Raw genomic sequence first — 8,394 nt, 5'->3', positions numbered from 1 at the left:
TCATATGTTAACGACCTTCAGTTTATTCCCTGCGGTACCTGGTTCAGATTTGTGAAAGCAGGAAAACTTGCTAATATGTTTTCAGATTAAATGGACCTTTTCTTCTCTTAATGTATGTGCCTAAAAATAACAGGAGTTGCACAGTCATGTCAAAAGATTAAATTACCCTGAAGTCTGCAGAGGGATTACAGCTGTCTGAAAACAATGCATATATACTTTATTCAGCACTGGTGTGCTTAGTCAAGCCAGATTTGAGTGGTCATGAAGACTGCTTTGTTTGTCTATTAGTCCAGCACTTGTCAAATGCTGCATAAAAACACAGTAGTGTGAACCGCTTGACATCCATGAACAAATCTGTTTTAGCAATTGCCCCGTACAAAGCAAACCCAAAAATCAGTAGAGCCAGCAGGCAGGTTCCAGGTTTCACTTTCCAAAGGGCTGTCGTACACAGCAAAGCGTACGACATACAGCCATATACATCCATAGCTAAATACACCTGAAAGTTTGCATTATAGAGCCAGGTTTTCAGTAATTTATGATCCTACTGAACTAAATAATTGAGTGACACTTTCCCTGCCCAAGTGTCCAAATTCTCATTCTTTGGCCCCCCCAGTAGTATTTCCAATGTCTGAACCAGGTTACCTGGACTTTCACTGTAATTCATAAGGGGAATTACATGCCTACAGTGGCAGCTGCAAAGCCCAAATACAGGGAGGCTGAAGCTGCCTGGCCTGGGCAAAAGAGAAATCCTGAGGATTACCAACTGGAGGATCTCACGGGAGCGAGTCAGCCAAGCTCAGTACTTCTGGGCAGACCTTGACACCTCAGAACCATCAAAGTAGGTACTGATGAATGTATATCAAAGTAGGTACAGAACGTAAAGTAGGTACTGATGAACGCGAGGCACCTTCAGATACGGGTGACAGATGACCCAAAGTTTTAAGGACAGACAGTTGGGATTTAGGCACCTGGCAGGACAAGTCAGGCTCTGGCTCCCAGTCTCTAGTGGATTTACCTGCAGTGGTGGTGCCACCTCCCTCCCAGCCAGAAGCAGCCACTCAGGTGCAAGGGGGACGCACGCCAGATCCTCAGGAGTGACAGGGAATAGCCCTGAATATTAGCACAAACCGCCAGCGAGAGTGGTTTGGGATTCAGAGGTCAGTTGCAGGTTGGATGAAAAGTGTCGAGAAAATAAGGATGCACTGCAGAGAGTAAAAAGACATACTGGATGAGGAAAAAAAGAGTAGGAACAAAAGGTGGCAGAAGGGTAATAAGACATTTGAGCATTTGCGGGACTCTGTGCTTCTCTGGAATGACCCAGCCCTGCCCAATAAGCTTGTTCTAACGCAGACAAACCTACACAAAACGCCATCCTGTCCTATGCCGGAGGCAGATTAGCCTGAACTTGAAACTCTGCCTTTACCTGAGCTCCAGATCAGCTCAGAGGTGTACCGAGGGGTTGGTGCCAGGCAGGGCAGCGAGCTCAACCATCCCCAAGGACTTCAGGCCAGGAGGAGGTTAACACAGAGCAGCTCTGTTAAGCCTCTGCTCCATCCCCACTTGTTGCGTATTTTCAGTGAGAAGTGGCTGGTGGAGCAGCTGAACCCCCATCTTGCAAGTCTTCTGCCAGCAGAGTCCCCTCTGTGAAGGGAATTTGCTGCTGCCGGTCTGCAGCCAAAATCTCACCCTACCCGTTGATACTCATTTGCCCAGAAAAGTTCACTTCAAAGGCAACAGCTGCTCTTCAAAGAGGCAACAAATTGCAGTGAAGTGGAGAATCAGTGCCCCCCCCATCCTTGGCCAGAGCTCCTGCAAGTCTTTGGAGGGGCCTTGGCCCAGACTGCAGGCTGTTCACAAATTTTCTTAAAGAAGGAAAACCTTTACACTTTCTTTGGAAAAGACCATTTGTCACTTCTAATCCATTTCAGTGTAGATTGAAGATGGAGCGTTACCTGCCTCCACTGAGCTCTCACAGAAAATACGGATGGCCACGGGTCAATTCTGAGTATTCCTGTAAAATTACAGGCATCCAGCCTAGGGTGGGGTACTAATGAAAGAGTGAAAACTGCTTTTTTGCGCCTCATCTGACCCAAGAAATGCTGCAGTTCTTTGTGGCTGGTGTACAAAAGCAGAATGATGTTCAAATTCTTCAGCATAATCCAAGTGTCCTCAGTTTCTTTTGGTCTTTTGAGATTGCCACCCTGGGCTACCATCGTGTATTACTGAAAGGTCATACGTGACAATAAACTATCTATCTCCAGACAGAGAGACACTCTGGCAGCCTGGAAAAACTCCATCATCCCGTGTGCTGTCTTACATGACTGAAAAAGGGTTTGTCACCTATGAGAAAACATTTACCAGGCTTCAAAAACAATGCAAACCAAAAAAAAATAATTCTATTTACATTTCAGATGGTTTTTTTGTCACTTCCCTGCCCTGCTTTTGTTCACTGTCCGCCCCCCAGATACTTGCATTTGATCAAAGACTTCAAATTCATATGGTCCCACCACCTCTCTCCCTGTACTCTCCTACCCTTTCTTACAGTGCACCTAAAAGAGCGACTGCATTCCCATACAGTTACGTAGGACCCGTGTTCCACAAATGAACGCCCTAGTGAAGAGCCTCATCACCACAGAGATTCATAGACTCAGTTCAAAGTACTGTGATCATGTTCGCAGTGGGCCAAGGAGAACAGAGGCAGTTTTTGGGTTACAGAGCTTTCCCAGGGAGCATCGCAGCATCCTCAACACTGAGATTGTACTAGGGAAGGCCTAACAGCCGAGGGATTTCTGGAACTTCACAGTTTTTCAGCTCATCAGACAAAATACTAATTTGTGTATCAGTTTCATCCACCATAGTTTCTTCACAGTTGTAAAATGTTGGTTCACCAAACAATCTTTTTATTCTTTTTAGAAAGGCGCACAGAGTCTACAGAAAGAGGAGTTCAGTGCACTGAACTGTTTAGCCAACGAAGAGATGAACTGAAGAGCAAGCACAAAACACCCTCCCTCAAAGCGAGTATTCACAACACTCATTCGGGGCTTCACCCAAAACCCATGCAGGACACCCAGGAACGGGGGGGGGGGGTGGGAACCCCTCAGAAGTATCTGGGTGTTCAGTTAAAAGCAGGCTGTGGTGATAGTAGGGCCCAGTTTGTACTCTGAGGTACGGCAGGTCTGTCCTTCACGTGCCTGTTGCCTGCCTCAGTAACGCTGCCACGAGCGCGTCTTGTCCTTCCCAACTCTGAAGTGTCGGGGCGCTTACTTAGAAAGCACCACGATGACGCGGCTTCACCCCAAAAAGCCTTTTCCCAAACGGCAGTTCCCTGCCGCGTGTTTATTACCTCTCAGTGCTTTCTCTACCAGATAGCTTTCATTTGCTAGAAAAATGTTTCTCTTTTCTAGCCCAGATAGGTTTGTAACAACCACCCACCTGACCACAGCATCTGAGCGGCTTCCAGAACTGCATTCAGCAACACGCCTAACATCTGTCACATGTGGTTTGCTTGCTCGCTCTCATCCTCTTGCCCATGGAAGGTCTGCTTGTTCAGTGGCTTCTTTCGCTTTGGCGTTTTATTTTTAAGGTGCTTCTGGATGTTTGCTAGAGAAGTCAGCACCAGGAAGCATACCTTAAATGGAGAGCAGAAAGAAGTATGTCTGTGATTCTCCTTGGGGAATTTCTGCATTGGGTCTTGGACTGGTCCTTGAGAAACCCTCTGTCTCCTGGACAGACAAACTTACAAGTTCCCCTGGATCTGAAATTTTTTGCAGTGAGAGCGGTGAGATGCTGGAACATGTTGCCCAGAGAGGTTGTAGATGCCCCATACCTGGAAATATTCAAGGTCAGGCTGGACGGGGCTTTGAGCAACCTGATCTAGTTGAAGACATCCCTGCTCATTGCAGGGGGGTTGGACTAGATGACCTTCAGAAAAGGTCCTTTCCAACCCTAACCATTCTGTGATTCTGTGATTCTAGCTGAAAAGCAGGGGGTTTGAATATGATCCTCAGACTGGAATTCAGGTTTTTGATAGATAGGAGACGTTCAAGCCACCAAGCACCTGGAACATAAAGACAAAAGATATGAGACTTGTGCAACTCTCCTATTCCAAGCCACTGACATCAGAAACACAGGGCAGGTTTCTGTCAGAAGCAGCAGTGGTTCCTTAGATCCCATTAAACCACCTACACAACACGGTCAGCCAGCAAAGCCCTCTGTGACACCCTCGCTAGCCACTGGCTATGAATGAGGGACATGCAAACTGCTCCATTGCTGCCCAAGAAAAGAACCCAGAGACCCTCCTTCTTATTTGTGCTGAACAGATTAGCTAAGTAAAATACCATCAGTATCGTTGTTTTCAGACCACGCTTTAAGGTGAGAGTGACAAGTAGGACATGATGTGGTAGCACCGAGAGCTATTTCAAATAAATGGGGCAGGAGAAATGCAGATTAGACGGGGCAGCAAATGCCATCAGGAGGGAGTGATGTGCAGTAAGCTCTAGGAAGCAGGGGCATGCTTTTAGGTCAGATTTTAAACAAGCATAGCAGAGGGCTTAACCTGCTGTGGTGAAGTGAGCTGGGCTTGGAGCCTTCCACCTCTTAGGACCTGAACTGGTAAGGTCTGTCAAGCTTTTCTTTCCACTGGGACCTCAAAGATCTGGAAAGAGAGAGGAAGGATGAAAGGAAAGAAAGAAAGAAAAAAAAATGGGCTTCTGTGCTCAGCATCTGGGACACTCAGCTAAGAACAAGGAGCCCCATGTTCCAGCTCCTGCCCAGAAGAATTCTGGACAATACACAGTGAATCCTTCACTCTTTTTTGGAGGATGGCACAGCTCACAAGGACAGCAGGACCCAGGCTAGCCGAGAATGCAGAACCCGGGACACTCTCCAGAGAGAAAAGAAAGTTTGGTCCCCGAGGCAGAAGAGGTAGTTGGTATCTCCAAAATAGTGGGTGTTCTCACCACTCCACAACTGGTAAAAGGGGAACAGATGGGGAGGGTGGAAAGAAAGGGCACAAAAGGTGGCCGTGGAGCAACTTCCTTCTTCCAGTGTCTTTTGAAAGCAAGCAAGTGCTTTTTCTATAGATGTCTGTTGGGAAAGGTACAGTGAGAGCACCTGCTCCACCGAGCTGTCCAAAGACGTGCATGGGGAAGGGCTGTCTACCAGGCGACAGCTAGAGCTTGTGCCTTCTCGCGGGTCCCTCGGCTCAGGGGCCTCTCAAAGTCTGCCTGGCTGCGGTGCCCTCTCCCCTTCACCGTCATCCTACACTATGCACAGACCACAGACCGGGGCATCGGCTGGAGACAGACTGGCAGCGATCCGTGGGGTACGCGAGCAAGGCAGGGACCTGGCCGTGGGACAGGAGCAATCACAGGAGCTTCTCGCTGCAGGTTCAGTTTTCACAGGGATGGCCATGAAGAACGCGGGGCCTGCAGCTCCACAAGCCACTGTTGCACCTTCCTCTGTCTTTGCATCCAGTGCGCCAGGGTACTTTCCTGCAAAAAATGGAGAAATGTGACTCAGCAGGTCGCTCCGTAATACCTCTGCGATGGACATCCTCTGGCAGACAATCTGGAAACTTCAGGCCATCGGCACTAATCTCTCTTTCCCTAGCTAAGCATCTCTCAGGTAATTTGTGGAGCAGATTTCGATGGCTGGAGGTGTGAGGTGAGAGCTGGAAGGCAGAGCCCTGGGCTACGGTACCAGAGATTGCCCAGCACCTTCTAGCAAGCCTCAGCACTGTAGGGCGGACGGCAGTTGTCCCACACAAGGCTTTAGATTTTGTTTTACTGCGAAGCACGAGGAAGACGCTACCAGCTCGCGGGCTGCGATTTCATGGTAGTGCTGCCAGCTTGCTCATTCCCACCCACTGTGCTGGTCGGGTTGTTAGTGCAGCCGTGTGATGAACTACAACAGAAATGGATCCAGCTGGGGGAAAAAAAAACAAAACAAAACACAACAACAAAGAAGGGAAGGTGGGAAACCTCTGCCAGATCCATTCTCTGATGCAGTTCCTCCTGTTAACTTCACCAGCAATGCCAGGGGCAGGAATGAGTGGGCTGGATGAGGAAGGAAGGGGATGCCTAAGCCAGTTTTTGAGCAGTACAGACTCAGCTGTGAAACTGCTGCCTCCATTGCTTTCAGGATTTAAAGGCCTTACACTCCATGCACAACCATGGCTCACCCAGCTCCACCTGTTTGCCAACACCAAGCCCTCTTTTGCATTACTCGCACCCAGAGAAAGATAGCTTTGCAAGAAAAAAAAGCCTATATATTAACTTTTCCCCGACCCAGGAAGATAAGCATCCACAATTATTGACCCCGGGTATGGCCCAGGTACAAGTCAACATCTATCCAGCTGCCTGACAGCAGAGGCAAGACGCTAAACAGCACCGGCCCGTGAGAGATGGTTTCTGAAGCCATCCTCACCACAGTACTACACAACCAGCTGGGAGGAAGAACAGAAAGAGAATAAAAGGCAACTGAAATCAATGGAATAGATGAAAACACCCTGCTGCCTTGTCCTCCGGTACCGATAAGCCTCTGACTCTCTGCCATGCTTCAGTGCCCAAGGTTCATCCCCTCCTAAAGGAGACAAGCTCCTTTACTTAGTACATGGACATGGACCACTGTCACAAATTCGTGGGCTAGCAATTGCATCCGAGTGACTCCCTACATGCTGGATTTTTTAAAAAGAAGGGAAAACGTGAAAGGCTGCTTCTTAGCTTTCCTTAGCAAATGCCTGTGACCCAGGAGGAAATGTCCAAAGTCGGTGAGGTGAAGGCGAGCGAGAAATCCCACCGGCAGCAGACCTCGGCAGCCGCTCTTTGAGCTGGGCCAGTAGAGGTCTCTGTTCCACTAATCCACTAATAAAAATAAATAAATATCTATATTTGTCTGCGCGCGCATGTGCCTTCTCGTCTGATCCCCGGTCCCCAACTAGAATAAAATAAATACAGCAGGAAGCTGGCAGCTGTGATGGGAACGATTTATCACTTTGCTCCAGAAAAAAAAAAAAAAAAAAAAAAAAAGGTTTGGGGTCTACCAGGTTACCAAGCTTACGGCATCGACTCCAGGCTTCACATCTGGCAGGAAAAACTTAGGTATGGTCAGTCCCAGACCTCCAGCATCTCTCCCCAAGGAAAGTGAGGACCGCAGCTATGACTGTGCTCACCGGGGCACGGTTGTCTGCTCGCAGAGCTCTTCCAGCCTGCCCAGCTAGCAGGGGGATAGGGAGACCTTCCCGCACTTGCAGGTCCCCGGTTTCCATCCGGGTAGAGCCAGTCATGACAGAAAGGCTTTATGAGGCAAGGGTTGGTTTTTTGGCCTCCACGTAAAGGGCTGCTCGGTCCTTGTGGGAGTAGCGTCTGGAGCACACAAAATGGGGCGTCTGCCCACGACTGGAATCCTTGCTCGAAGTCTCAGATGTGAGGCCAAGGATAAAATTGGAACGAAACTAATGTTCCTGCCGGCTGGCTCCTCCAAACCGCTGCAGGCGTGGTAGGATGGCCAGGTATAAAAGCCTGAACTGGCACAGCCCGTCTTTGCGGGTAGGGAACGCTAAACCTCCAGGTGTGTTGCTCCCTGCTTCCACCCAGAGCCTGCCGGCGCGGCCGGAGCCGGCCACCAGCACCAGCTTGGCTTAACTGGGCCCTGAACTGGCGTCCTCGGCCGCGTTGACACCAGTAGCGGTGTCACCGGCCGCGGTGGACCACCGCGTGAGGTGCTGCCCGCAGCTGCAACGTTCCCTTTCCCAAAATCCAGAGCTGGAAAACTCCCCCCCCTTCCAGCCCCGAGCCCTGGGAGGTGGTCCCCATGAACCGCTTGTGCCCTTTGCTTGAGGAGAACGTGCGGCTGAGCGAGGTTAATTAAGACGGGGAGGGTGCACGCAGCCAGGCCCAGCTGGGGAAGGGGGGGGGCGCAGAGGGGTTCCCCCAAACCCCGCTCCCCAGCGAGGGGAACGGGCAGAGCTGCCCCCTCCCCGGCGGCAACGCGCAGGGCAGCCGCATCCCGCCGATGCGCAGCTGAACCCCTGGTTTTGGGGGGGGGCGAGAGCCGAAAAAAAAAGGCAAACCAGCTTTATCTGTTTAACTCGAGTGTGTTTCGGTCGGAGACGGACGCGCGGGATCAGGCGTCGGCTCCTTGCGGAGGGCGGCGAGTTCGGTGGGACGATCGCATCCTGACTGCGGCTCAGGCCCGGGGAGGCTGGCGGCGTCCTGCAGAAGGGAAGCCGTTTTGGGAAGCGTGCCGACTGCGGGACAGCCTCCGTATTTCGCCCTGGTCCTCTCCACCCATCCATTCCTTTGAACCTGCCACGCTTCCATATTCCTTCTCCGACGCCGGCTCCAAAGCCCGCCGAGACCCGGGCCGTGCTCCCCTGCCGCGGCGGCGGCTTGG

General features: G+C 50.6%; 1 long non-coding RNA gene across 1 annotated transcript; it reads right to left on the bottom strand.

The window, feature by feature from the left end:
* Window positions 1-3,962: 3,962 nt before the first annotated feature.
* Window positions 3,963-8,394, bottom strand: LOC104836628. The gene is made up of 3 exons (XR_774861.1): window positions 8,072-8,394; window positions 5,345-5,492; window positions 3,963-4,057 (listed from the first exon to the last, which is right to left on the bottom strand). It is a non-coding gene; the product is annotated as an uncharacterized LOC104836628 (long non-coding RNA).

Source organism: Haliaeetus leucocephalus, unplaced genomic scaffold, assembly GCF_000737465.1.
Source record: "Haliaeetus leucocephalus isolate CR32 unplaced genomic scaffold, Haliaeetus_leucocephalus-4.0 Scaffold473, whole genome shotgun sequence".
Lineage (NCBI taxonomy): Eukaryota > Metazoa > Chordata > Aves > Accipitriformes > Accipitridae > Haliaeetus > Haliaeetus leucocephalus.
The sequence above is the reverse complement of the archived record's forward strand: the minus strand, read 5'-3'. Positions and strand labels throughout refer to the sequence as shown.